At 33.8% G+C, this 12,349-nt stretch overlaps 1 protein-coding gene across 2 annotated transcripts in view; it reads right to left on the bottom strand.

Annotated features, from left to right (window-relative positions):
* Positions 1-12,349, bottom strand: part of LOC118193555 (uncharacterized) — a 292,528-nt gene that overhangs the window by 206,664 nt on the left and 73,515 nt on the right. For both annotated transcript variants that reach the window (XM_085821089.1, XM_085821090.1), the window contains exon 2: positions 8,308-8,396. The gene's annotated coding sequence lies outside the window, so the exon portion shown is untranslated. The remainder of the gene's footprint in view (positions 1-8,307; positions 8,397-12,349) is intronic.

Raw genomic sequence — 12,349 nt, 5'->3', positions numbered from 1 at the left:
TCTGAAAATACTTTGCATTTTGCAGTTAAAAGAAGATATTTCTAACACCTTGGTAAAGTTTAATCTTTAGCATGCAGCTTATTTTCTAACCCAGTTTCAGGCTGAATTATTTGTAAAGTTAATTATTTGAAATTATTTGTTAACAAAGATAGTCGCTAAATCAGGCTAATAATATTTCTAACTGTTGTAATTTATAATGCAACAAGTTCGTGTGATTTATAATAGAATTCATTTATAATTTTTTCAGCAGTACCTTCTGACATGTAGTTATTCTGTCAGAAGGTACCGCTGAAAAAATTATATTTATTTTATACGCAAATCTACGTAAAATAGCAATAAAACTTAAGTTATGCGGAGCTTCTGATCGATTGCTTGTTTTAGATTGAATGAAATTAAGCTTAATGTTACTGTTAATTAGCTTGTTACTAATTTAATTATACGTTTCTAATTAATTATATGTTCAGATATTTCCAAATATATTACACAAACTTTTGCTTCCCAATTTTTAGTTCTTGGTTAAAAAAATAAGCTTTTATTTACTGAGAGGCCTCATTGATTATATCAATTTGCAGTACTGTTTATCTAATTCTTTTCTTCTAGATAAATTTTAGAAAACACTTCTTAGCATAATAATTTAAATTTATTTACAATTTATACGTCAGTGTTCCAAACGCATAGTAATGTTGTTATAATAGATTTCACGCTAAGCTTTTTTTTTTAATTTAACTATTAATTTCTGCAAACATTTACATAATTACTTTAATTAACGGAAAATATTTCTAGCACACTTTAACACACTTTGATTCGGAATAATCTTTTGCACGCCAGTGAACTTTTAAATTTTCCAGTCTAGTTCAGACACCTTGACTATTATTGATGTAATTGATAAAAAATATAATTGGTATGCTTTATAATTATTTAATTCATGATATTATTATAATAATCTTTCCTCTAATATTGTAATTAATTAAGGATGTTTGTAATGCTAATATGTATGTTTACCAATATCTTTTATTTTCTTTGTTAGCTCTCGCACTTATTACTGTTATTCAAGTAATTAGCCTGCTTTTTAGATATTCTTGCTCTTCTGATTGTGATATACTATAATTATATTTCTTTATTTTTACTTTCTTCTTGGATACAATTGGCTTCTAAAAGTTAAATTGTAACCCTGTAGGCAACGGGGGAAAGAAATTTTGATTCGCGCAGTTGGACTATAGAAGGACCCGGGGGGATTTTCATTTGCGCAGTCGGAGTCCACTCTATTCAACATTCATGATATTTATGAGATATGTTACGTAATATTTGTATTCTACTGCAGTTCATATTTTTATATAAAAATGTTAGCGTCGTTTTGAAACTTCTCTTTTGTTGTTATAAATGTTTTTAAAATTATGTCTCTTCCATTAATATTTTCTACAAAACACTATATGCAGTATTTTATGATTTTGTAAAACTCTATCTAACATACCAATATTTGGAATAAATGAAACTTGATTTTCATCGGTATTTGCAAATTCCTTTGTTTTACTATTTAGCAGAGTTGCCTATAATCCTTGTTTCACTACTTACAGCTTAGCAGAATTATCCCACTATTTAGCGAACGAGTCTTACTAACTTAATTAAGAAACTCCTATCTCTTTATTAAATAAGGCCTACCAGCGGCCGAGCGGTAAAGTCGCTGAACACTGGTAGTTCGGTCCGAGGTTCGAATCCCGCAAACGGGCTGGCTGCATGGGTGTTTTCGTGGTTTTCCCCATGTGTAACGTGTATACGAGCCAGTTTCCCTTAGAAAGTCCTCCACGAAGGCATCCCCCCTTAGGCAGATAGCCCTCGTGTGCTTTGCCATAATTAAATACACCACCACCACACCTTTATTAAATAAATCACACAAACAATCCGTATGTATGTATGCATGTTTCCCGCACTGTAGAAAACCTGTGACTACAGCCATCAAATTTGGATACACTTCATCACAAGTCCTTCATCACAAATATGCTCCCCGAATTTTGGATTACGAATTTTACTTTTTATTTATTTCTCATGTTTATTGAAAAATTTACGAGTTTTAGATTAACAAACCCAGCGATTTATAAGCGATGTGCTGCCACTGCACGAAACAAACTATTTTTATTTTCAGTGCGCCATTGTGTTGCTAATAAGCGAAGATTTATCTTTCAAATTTAATTGGCAAAAGCAACGTGGCTGTGTAAAAGCAACGTGGTGCCATGCAACGTGGCTGCATAAAAGCAACTAGTGCTTGAAAGACAAAAAATAAATATTTTTGTCTTTCAAGCTCTAGCGTGTTGTTATTTGGCAAATCGTACGACATTTAACTTTTAAATTTAATCTGATTGCTTATCAACAAACTAATCGATACACGAATTTTTAGCCCAAAAGGGACAATTTGCCCAGAAGGGTTATTATTAATTTTGTTTTGACATTTTGCGTAGTTTAATATAAAAGAGCGTTTCACTCTTCGAATTGTTGCCACCAAATATTAGAGCCCTGCATTAAATTTAAAGAAATTAAATAATGAAGAATCTGCATACATGCATGTATGTTTCTCGCACTATGAAAAACCAACGGTGCCTAGAGACATTGAATTTTGAATATCGTAGTCCTCCACCCAAATATGGGCATCTGTAAGCGTAAATTTGGAATATGTTTATTATCCATTTCATATTTTGTAAAACTTTAAAGAATTTTTGATTAAAAAACTCAACGATCTCAAAGCGAGCAATGGCAACATTGTACGAAAAAAAAAAAAAAAAAAACTTTTTATCTTCAGTACGCGAGACTGTGTATCGGGAATTCTAAAGATGTGCTCTTTTTAAATATTTCATGGTACTACTGTTGAAATGAATTTTATTTATTTTCTAAGTACGAAGAATATGATATTTAATAAATAAAGGTAACATACAAAACTGTAAAAAACGCTCCTCTGGGCGTAAGATAAAATCTGAAACCTTTCAGATTTATATAAATGTATTTTTTTTTGCGAGGGGGGGTATAATTTCTTTTTAATGTTCTTTTGAATAAGATTTTTCTAACTCTCCGATTAAAACTGCATTTTATTCACGAAATCATTATCATTTAATTCACGATATCATACATATTACATAAAATAATTAAAAACGTTACATATTTTTATGAATTTATTAAAATCATTAGTTTTTTTTCTTTTATTGTAATAACTCTTTAAGGCAACTAGACGCGCAGACGAGTAGTCACTATCAAGAGAAATGCGATTTTATTCATCGAAAGATTCAGTTCATCAAAATACAGAAATTCTTTACAAAAAAAGTAAATTATTTACAAATAAAAATGCTGATATTGAAAAAAACAAATACTCGAATTTCTGTTTTCTTCGGCTTCTATTTTTACAGAAATGAAGTTAACCGAGTTCAAAATAACCAGTTCACACATAAAATAAACAGTTTGTTTAAAGATATACCACGATCGCAAATTATGAAAGCCAAAGTTAGTGAAATACCGTTCAGATTAACGTTAACTTCCAAAACATTTCATATCAGCGCTCTCCACCAACCCCCCCCCGAGCTTTTCCAACCTGTAGTACTGGATAGCAGCCAAAATGATGCGCATAATCACCATTAAACAAAATGACAAAGGCCACGTTTAAATATCATTTTCATAAGAGATTATGAAAGCTCATGGGAACAATGGCATTCTATCGCATGCTCACAGCGATCCGAACACCAATCGTTTGCTTAAAAGAAATTTTCCTCCTCAGCGATAGATGGCGCATATCGCAAATAAGCAAACAATTGACTGCTGCTTGCTCTTGAAACACCATTAGTTTAGGAATTGAGAATTTTAATCGACAGCTAGGTGTACCAACACTTTTTTTTTTTTTTTTACTACAACAATCATTCCATAGAGGTGGCTAATGGTATTTGGCCTTGGCCGTAAGTTACTCGTGTTATTTTCTAAAGAAGCTTATTTAGTATTTGGCATACTGCCAAGGAAAATTTTCATCTTGCTTCATTTGTTTATCACGCTTCTATTATGCTTTTGAGAAAAATTCTTTATTTTGTAGATGAAAGTAAGACGCAAGCAGCTACGCGCAAAATTACAAGAAGAAATTTTCAAAAATATCCCGAATACTTTCTGATAAAAATGTCATTTTGGAACACCATTAGGTTGATTTGTTGACCTCGCAGATTTGTTTGAACAACGAAAATTATCCCGGAAATGATTTTAGTATTTTCCATAACTTACATCTACAGTTTAACATAAAATTATCAAATTTCGAAAATTAATGAGCGTTTGCAGCTTTACTTTTGGAAATCACTTTGTTTCATATTTCATTTGCATATTTTCATTGCAAACACCTTATTTCATAAAAATGATTGCTTATGAATAGTATTTATTGAACATATTTATTAAGGATCAGACGCATTCGAAAACAAAAACACAGTTTTAAAGAAAAGCTTTTATTAATCAGTATGGTTTCAATAGTCATCATTTTTTCCCCGCCGCTTTTTACCATTAGACCCAGGAAATAACAGTAGCAATAAAGACGAAATGCTATTTTAAGAATTATCCCATCACTTAAGCAAGCCTACTTCCTTTTCCCACTTATGTCACATGTCTGTCTCGTCTGTCAATTACGAATAAAATTTCGGCAACCAGCCAAATACTTTCGCAACGCGAAATTATTCTTCGGACTTTAGAAGGCTGCAGAGCTGAAACTGACGGAGTTAATTAAAATAACCTTAATACCGCTTTTAATTTCTTTCGGCATTATCTCCACAAATTCCTAAAAATAAATAGGTAAATCATACATAAAACACGGATAAAAATAAATATCAATAGAAATGCATCATGTAAAAAATAATCTGTGGAATATTTTGAAGGTTTAATAATCTGTAAATAAACTAGAATATTTATAAAGATATTAGAAATATATTTGCCACAAACCAAGAAATTTAAAAGCAAGTAAATATTTCTTAATAACGGCATAAATGTTAATACCATTAGAATACTTAATCAGGATTAATATATAATATATAACAATTAATATATTAAATATATACATAATTATTATACTGTATATTAAAATTAATACAATAAGTAGTACATTCAATTCATATGTTAAAGTCATTCTGCAATAATATTTTTAATTATATAGTAATTGCATAAAGGGGAATCTCGTAATCGAATGGGATTGCTGTTCTTTTAGAATAATTACTTTATTAAGAAAAAATCAGGCGCATAAATAAAATATCTAAGTAATTTTGAAATAAGCAATAGGAAGAACTTGATTTAAATATATTTAAAATTTTATAGCTAGTTATAAAATAATTAAAAAGAACTTTAAAAAGCTGAAAGCTATATTTTATACTACGACCAAAGGGGCCTTTTTTTTTTTTTTTTTTTTTTTTTTTTTTTTTTTTTTTAACAGACACATACACGTTTTGAAAGCATTTGGGCTAACGCCACATTGTACTAAAAATATTTAAAATCAGCATATCTTTAGAATTTCCGATAGACAGTCTCGCGCGTTGCAGAAAAAATTTTTTACTCCCTACAATGTCTCCACTGCTCGCTTTGAAATTGTTGAACTTTTTTATAAAAAATTCGTTAAAGTTTTAACAAAATATGAAATAGAGGATAAAACAAATTACGAATTCGGGCTACCAGGTGCCCATGTTCGGATGAGGACTATGTTATTTAAAATTTCATGACTCTGGGTGCCGGTTTTTTTTTTTTTTTTTTTTTTTCCCACTATGCGAGAAACATACATACATTCATAAGATTCTTCATTATTTTATATGGTATTTTCTCCTAGCATGGCTTCGTGGTGCAACCATTAGCACACTCAGCGCGTATTCGGGAGGTCCAGGTTCGAATCCCGGCGAGGGTACTGCACATTTTTCACGTCTTCCTGCTTCAAAATAACCTAATGTCTCTACAGTGTTGCCTGAACTTAAAAGGTGGTAGATGATGATTCTTCACTACCAGGATTTGGCAATTGATTGGGTCCCCTAATCCCTAGTCGCCCTTTAAAAGGAGGGATTTTCTTCCTCCTTCTAGCATGCCATCGTGGTGTAACGGTTAGTACACTCGGCACGCACTCTACAGGTTCAAATTAGAGTCCCGGCGTGGGTATTGCACATTTTTCACGTCTTATGCTTCAAAATAACCTAATGTCCCTACAATTTAGTACCTTTAAATATAATACACGGCGATAATATTTGGTGGCAAAAATTTGAAAAGTGTTGGACGCCAAATTCCTGCCTATTTTATTTGAGAATTGAGGCAGATTTTTCTGTAAGGAAGTATACATAAGAGATGGGATGTTCAAATCTCACAAATCTTGAGAAAGATTCAAAAACCCGTATCTTAACTAATTTTTCGTATTCGAATCTTTGGAACCCTAATTTAAAAATTTATCATATGTTTTAACCCAGATCAATTTCGTCTACGTTAAATAGTATCAATCATTAAAAAGAACAGTAAGAAAGAAAAGAATGCAATTATTTGTAATTTTAACTGAGCTCGATTGCCAATAGCTTCTTAATATCAGTTTGCCAGATAGAATTCGGTGTTCCAGTTAGCGTTTATTTACATTAACTCTTGAACTAATCTTCTTTCCTCTTACCCTTGCTTTGATTTAGAAAGACTACAAAATAAATAAATAAATAAATAAAATTAAATTACATTAAATTAAAATAAAAAAATGAACTCTTATTAAAATTCAAGAGTTTAAAATTTATATATGTGATATTTTAGCAGTCGTGGACATGAAATGACGAAGCTTGGCATCAAAGTCCGGGTTGGTTGAGTGATAAGGCAGCAGAATGATGACGCAGAAGGATTTTGCTTTTTAATGGCACATCTTTAGTCAATTCCAGTGGCAGATAATCTTTCTTTTAGATGAAATCTCCTAATTACATATCAAATAGTGTTTCAAACTAAATACGATGAAATCTAGGCTTTTGATATCATAATTATTCTAACAAAGGGAAGAAAGATGAGAAGCGCAGCAGCATAGAACTTACTAGCAGAGGGTAAGTGGAGCTTCTGTCCGCAAAATGGCACGCATTCGTTATTTATAGTAGCGGTTACGTAATAGGCGTGAATATTCTGGAAAGTACTGGTCTAGGAGAAGATCTGGAATTGCAGAAAGTTAATTAAAGGTTGCTGGTTCGCAAAGAGCAAAGCCATCCTATTTTTTATATTTTACATACATATATTTCTTTTGTTAAATTTCTTTTCTATCTTTTTAATAAGTTGGCGCCTTAAATAATTATTATAAAAAAGAAAGAATACATAATGGTTTGGTTTTGCTTTTTTTTTACTATGGCAAAGCATGTGAAGGCTATCTGCTTAAGGGAAGGGAGGACTTCATGGAGGATTTTCTAAGGAAAACTGACTCTTATTCGCGTCACACGTGGGTTTGGTTTGGTTTATTGAGATTACGGCAAAGCTCATTAGGGATATTTGCCTAAGGTTAGGGATGACATTCGTGGAGCGCTTTCTAAGGGAAACTGGCTTGTATACACGTAACACAAGGGAAAAACCACGAAAACAGCCATGCAGCCAGGTCTTTCGTGAGATTCGAACCTTGGACCGACCTACTAGTGATAAGTGACTTTACCGTTCGGCGGCTGGTGGGCGTTGCACATGGAGTAAACCAAGAAAACGCCTATGCACTCATCCCCGTTCACCAGGAATCGAAACCAGGTCGAACTACAAGTATTCAGCTAATTTACCACTCGGCTACCAGGATTATAATGGTTTTAACGAGGCAGTGTAATTTTACGTCTCCAGTTAAGTTATTAATCAACAAAGACGAAGAACTTCGTTTATTGCTTTTAAATCGCTTGCTTTGTTTTTCATCAAAACACAGATTACGTTTAAAGAAAGATGAAATAAATTACACTTTTTCGAATGGCAGCTAGCATGCGAAAGATAATAATATTTTACATCCAGCAGTGACAATATATTTCTTTTAAATCGATGAGTTTTCTCATAAAATTTGAAACAAATTTTGCCGAGAGGTAATACATTGCTTTTAAATCGTTGAGCTTGTTAATCAAAATACCACTGAATTGTTGTAAAATAAAAAATGAACAAAAAATCAAATTCAAAATTCGGGCTTCGAGATGCGCATATTCGAGGATAGAGGATTACATTTGGTCAAAATCTGGCGGCTCTACATGTCACCATTTTCCCGTAATGCGACGAACATACACACATACATGCTGATAGTTCATCGTTAATAATAGTAATTAAATATAATATTATTTTGTAAATTAATATTAAATATATAAATACCTCAAAAGAAAGCAGCGAACGAAGTGAGCCTCCATAACAGTATATCACTACGATTCCATATGAATTTACTCTTCTGTTATCCGTCTGACCTTAAAAATATAATAATGAATTACAATTAAATATATAACTGTCATAAATATAGTAATACACCTTAAATTTATAGATATTCTTAGAATAGAACAAAATATTTTGTTCAATATTACGTAACATTGGGAATGCTGTTTTCAAATCAAAATTTCTCTGACACGTGTAGAGAAAAGGGAAAGGAAGTTGATAATCAAAAGAGTAAGTCAAGCTATTTCTTAAATTTTGAAATGTTGCAGCGGTTAATCAAAAAACTGACAATACAACCCATTTCTGGTAAGTTAGAAACCCACTGTAGTTAACTGACTGATTATGACAAAGAACACAAGGGCTTTCAGCTTAGGACTTCCTAAAAGAAATATACACTAGTGTGCAAAAATTAAGCGCGAAGTCTAAAAATTAGCATATCAGCTGAACGAAAAGGCAGAGCAGACAGAAAGACCAATCAGGAGATTAAGTAAGGTGATGTACGGTAGCACATGCGCAGATATGCAGGTAGACGTAATGGGTGAGTTTCTGAGTAGTATAAAGCATGTTGTCGGTGTAAGATCAGTATATCTGGCAAAGAGATTGCACGCCGTATAGCAGTTAAAATCACACTGAGTTGCTGCCTCAGCGAGAAATGGCTAATAATCAATCTGTTAGACGACATCTGGATGCTTTTACCCGAGGTCGAATCATTGGGAAGTTGGAGGAAGGCCGCAGTGTGACAAGTGTGGCTGCAGAGTTCGGAATTGCTCATAGCATCGTTTCACGACTTTGGAGACAATTTCAAACTACAGGAACAGCTATCCGGGGGTTTAGTAGTGGTCGTCCACGAGGAATCCCACCCGCAGATGACCGGTATATTGCCTTACAGGCCGCAGACAGCGGGAGAAATCGCTAGACACACGACACAGGCGACTAGACGACGATATCGCGTTTTACCGTGGCCAGAAGACTGCACGGTGGTGGTCTGTTTGCACGACGCCCTGTACGGTGTGTACCTCTAACGCCTGACCATCGGAGAAGGCCTTCTTTGTGGTGCCGGGAATACCAGAATTGGAGAGACAATGAATGGGGACGAGTACTCTTTACAGATGAGAGCAGATTCAGTCTGAGTAGCGATTCTCATCGCATACTCATCTGGAGAGAGCGGGGAAGCCGCAATCATCCCTCGAACATCATTGAAAGGGACAGGTATGGAGGTGGCGGTGTTATCGTTTAGGGAGGCATCATGCTTGGTAGTCGTACACACCTTCACATCTTCGACGCAGGTTCAGTCAACGGGACTCGTTATTGTAACGAGATTCTTCTTCCATATGTGCGTCTTTTTAGAGGCGCTATGGGTCCGCAGTTCCTTTTCATGGACGACAATGCACCATGTCATCGCACAGTAGCTGCCGAACAGCTCTTAGAGAGTGAGGATATTGAACGTATGGATTGGCCGGCACGATCTCCGGATCTCAATCCCGTCGAGCATGTATGGAATTTTCTAGGCAGACGCTTGGCAGCTCGTACCTTACCACCAGTAACGATTTCGGAGCTTCGATTGGCGCTGCAAGACGAATGGGCAGCAATGCCTCAACAACTCATTGACACCCTCATTCTCAGCATGGGCAGACACTGTGAAACCTGCCTAGCAGTCAGGGGAGATCATATCCCCTATTAAAGACCGGATGTTTCTTGCTGGACACCCATCACAGGGATGTTTCGGCCTTCAGTCGCATTGCGCTCCATGCTACTTTTTCAATAGAGCTTCTTTTTATCCCTCTGATTTCTCATTTAGTAAGTGTTGCTTACATTACTCATGTCCTTACGTATTGGTGATCTTACGGTATTAAATGTGTTGATTTGGAAAGCTTTTGTACAAAGTTATATTGAAAAAACCGTCTCGTCCTTAATTTTTGCACACCAGTGTAAGTTACATATGAGAAAATTCACAACAATCCAATACAACCAAGCACGTTCACAGACGATTTGAGCCTAGGTTGAAGTATCAGTGTTTGTCGATTTGATATTTTGAACACTGGTGAGTCGTAATTCGGGTCGAATTATGATTATCGGCACGCTAATCTGCACGGCTATTGGTTAATTTAAAATAATAATAAAGCAATTAATTATTAAAAAATTATGCCGTTAATTATCTCTTGAATGGCTGGTTTCAGAACAGTATGGCCAACTTACGAAATGAATTAAGTAACGTAAGACTACATTAATATTGATTGTAGTCTTACGTTACTTGAACTTCCCACTACATTAATATTCATCAGCTGATTAAAATGTACGAAATTTGAGCTTCAAAATATAACTTTTACAGTACATATACATTTAAAGTACTCATACAAAGAGAAAATACTGGAATTTTTACTAAAACGACATCGCAATAAAAACAGTAGGGGCCCATTAAAAATGGGTCATTTAGTCAGACTAGTAAAATGAAGTCAGTTTATCGCCAAAACTTCATTAGATTACATGAAGCTAGAATAATGCAAATTTTAAAATATCTGATGTAGACACCATATGACTTCCTTGTACGGCTTATTAAATTATGCACACCTTTTGTTGCTTATGGACACTTAAAATTATTCCCTCGAATTTCATGAGAGATATAATTCTCATTCAATTAATTAAATTCTCAATTCTCGGCAAAGCAGAAATACATAAAAACTCAAAACATTTGCATTCAAAATTGTAAAAATGGCTGTTCGTTAGGCTTAACTCGCCACTTAAAAGTTTTAAATTGTTGATAATTCTAAAACTACTGCATGCAGATTAACTAAACGCATAAAAACATTAACCGGATCATAATATAATTAAATCACTTTTAAAGCAAAAAATACATAATTTACCAACTTCTAAGAATACAAAAAAAGGATAACAGAGTGGGTACATATATGTCTGGTGCGGCCAATTGCAACGAAAATGAGTTTGCATAACCACACGTCATAGCAGTCCCATATACAAAATTTCAACATTCTACGGCTACTCGTTTTTGAGTTATGCGAGATATATACGTACGTATGTACAGACGTAACGGAATAAATCTCTTCTAAATTCATTTTACAATCCGTTTCGGGCGTCCTTTATTCTGTCCGTACATAAAGATGTCACGAAAAAACATCGCTCAGATGGATTCGAGAACGGTAAAAATGTATATTTTCGTTAAAATATATGACACTCGAAATTTTTCGTGATTACAATACTTCCTTGACTTCGTACAAGGAAGAAAAAAGGGAATGGGATTTTTTTTGTATGATTTAAAACGAAGATATTATAAGTTAGATGTCGGAGTTTCTTAATATAAATTAAGTATAAAACTTTACCAAAGTCATTTTCTCACCTCCGACTGTAAATATCTTTAAAAAGTTTTACTTTCTCGTTCAAATGAATTAAATTTTGCATCTTAAATTCTTCTTATTTCTATATTATTTTACTTCCTTGCTGCTACCGAATAATTTTGCAATTATACCTCGGATTGAACATACTCAAAAATATATCAGACGATACTACATTAATAAGGAAGTACTCTAATGGAAAGTAAATGTGCTGCAGTGGAAAGAAAAAAAGGTGAAAAATAGAAAATTTGTTGAAAATGGATCACGTGATTTTCTCTCTTGCACTCGTTAGCGAAAAACTTTAGTTGGTAATAACAGAACATAGTCCCTTTGATACGAGTGCACCAAGTCTTTGAAACGAAAACGCAATATCTGGTTTATCGCGTGGAGATAAAAAGATTGTTTTTTCTTTGTGTCACGTAGTAACACCCAATGATAAAAGCACTTCTTCAAATGAATGGACACTGCGAAGTTTCCTTGTTAGAAGAAAGAAAGTCACTTCTTCGAAGTTTTGCAGCAAATCATCATCAGCTAAACAGTTCACAACCTCACGTTTTTCTGTTTTATTTTTTTTTCCGCTTCGTTGTAAGTTCTAATAAATTACTCCATGAAGTAAAATTAAAGAACTTCTGTCAATTGCA

The sequence above is a fragment of the Stegodyphus dumicola genome, chromosome 7 (genome assembly GCF_044657685.1).
Source record: "Stegodyphus dumicola isolate Sdum_Otavi_A_Nest chromosome 7, ASM4465768v1".
Taxonomy (NCBI): domain Eukaryota; kingdom Metazoa; phylum Arthropoda; class Arachnida; order Araneae; family Eresidae; genus Stegodyphus; species Stegodyphus dumicola.
This window is presented reverse-complemented; position numbering and strand designations above follow the sequence as displayed.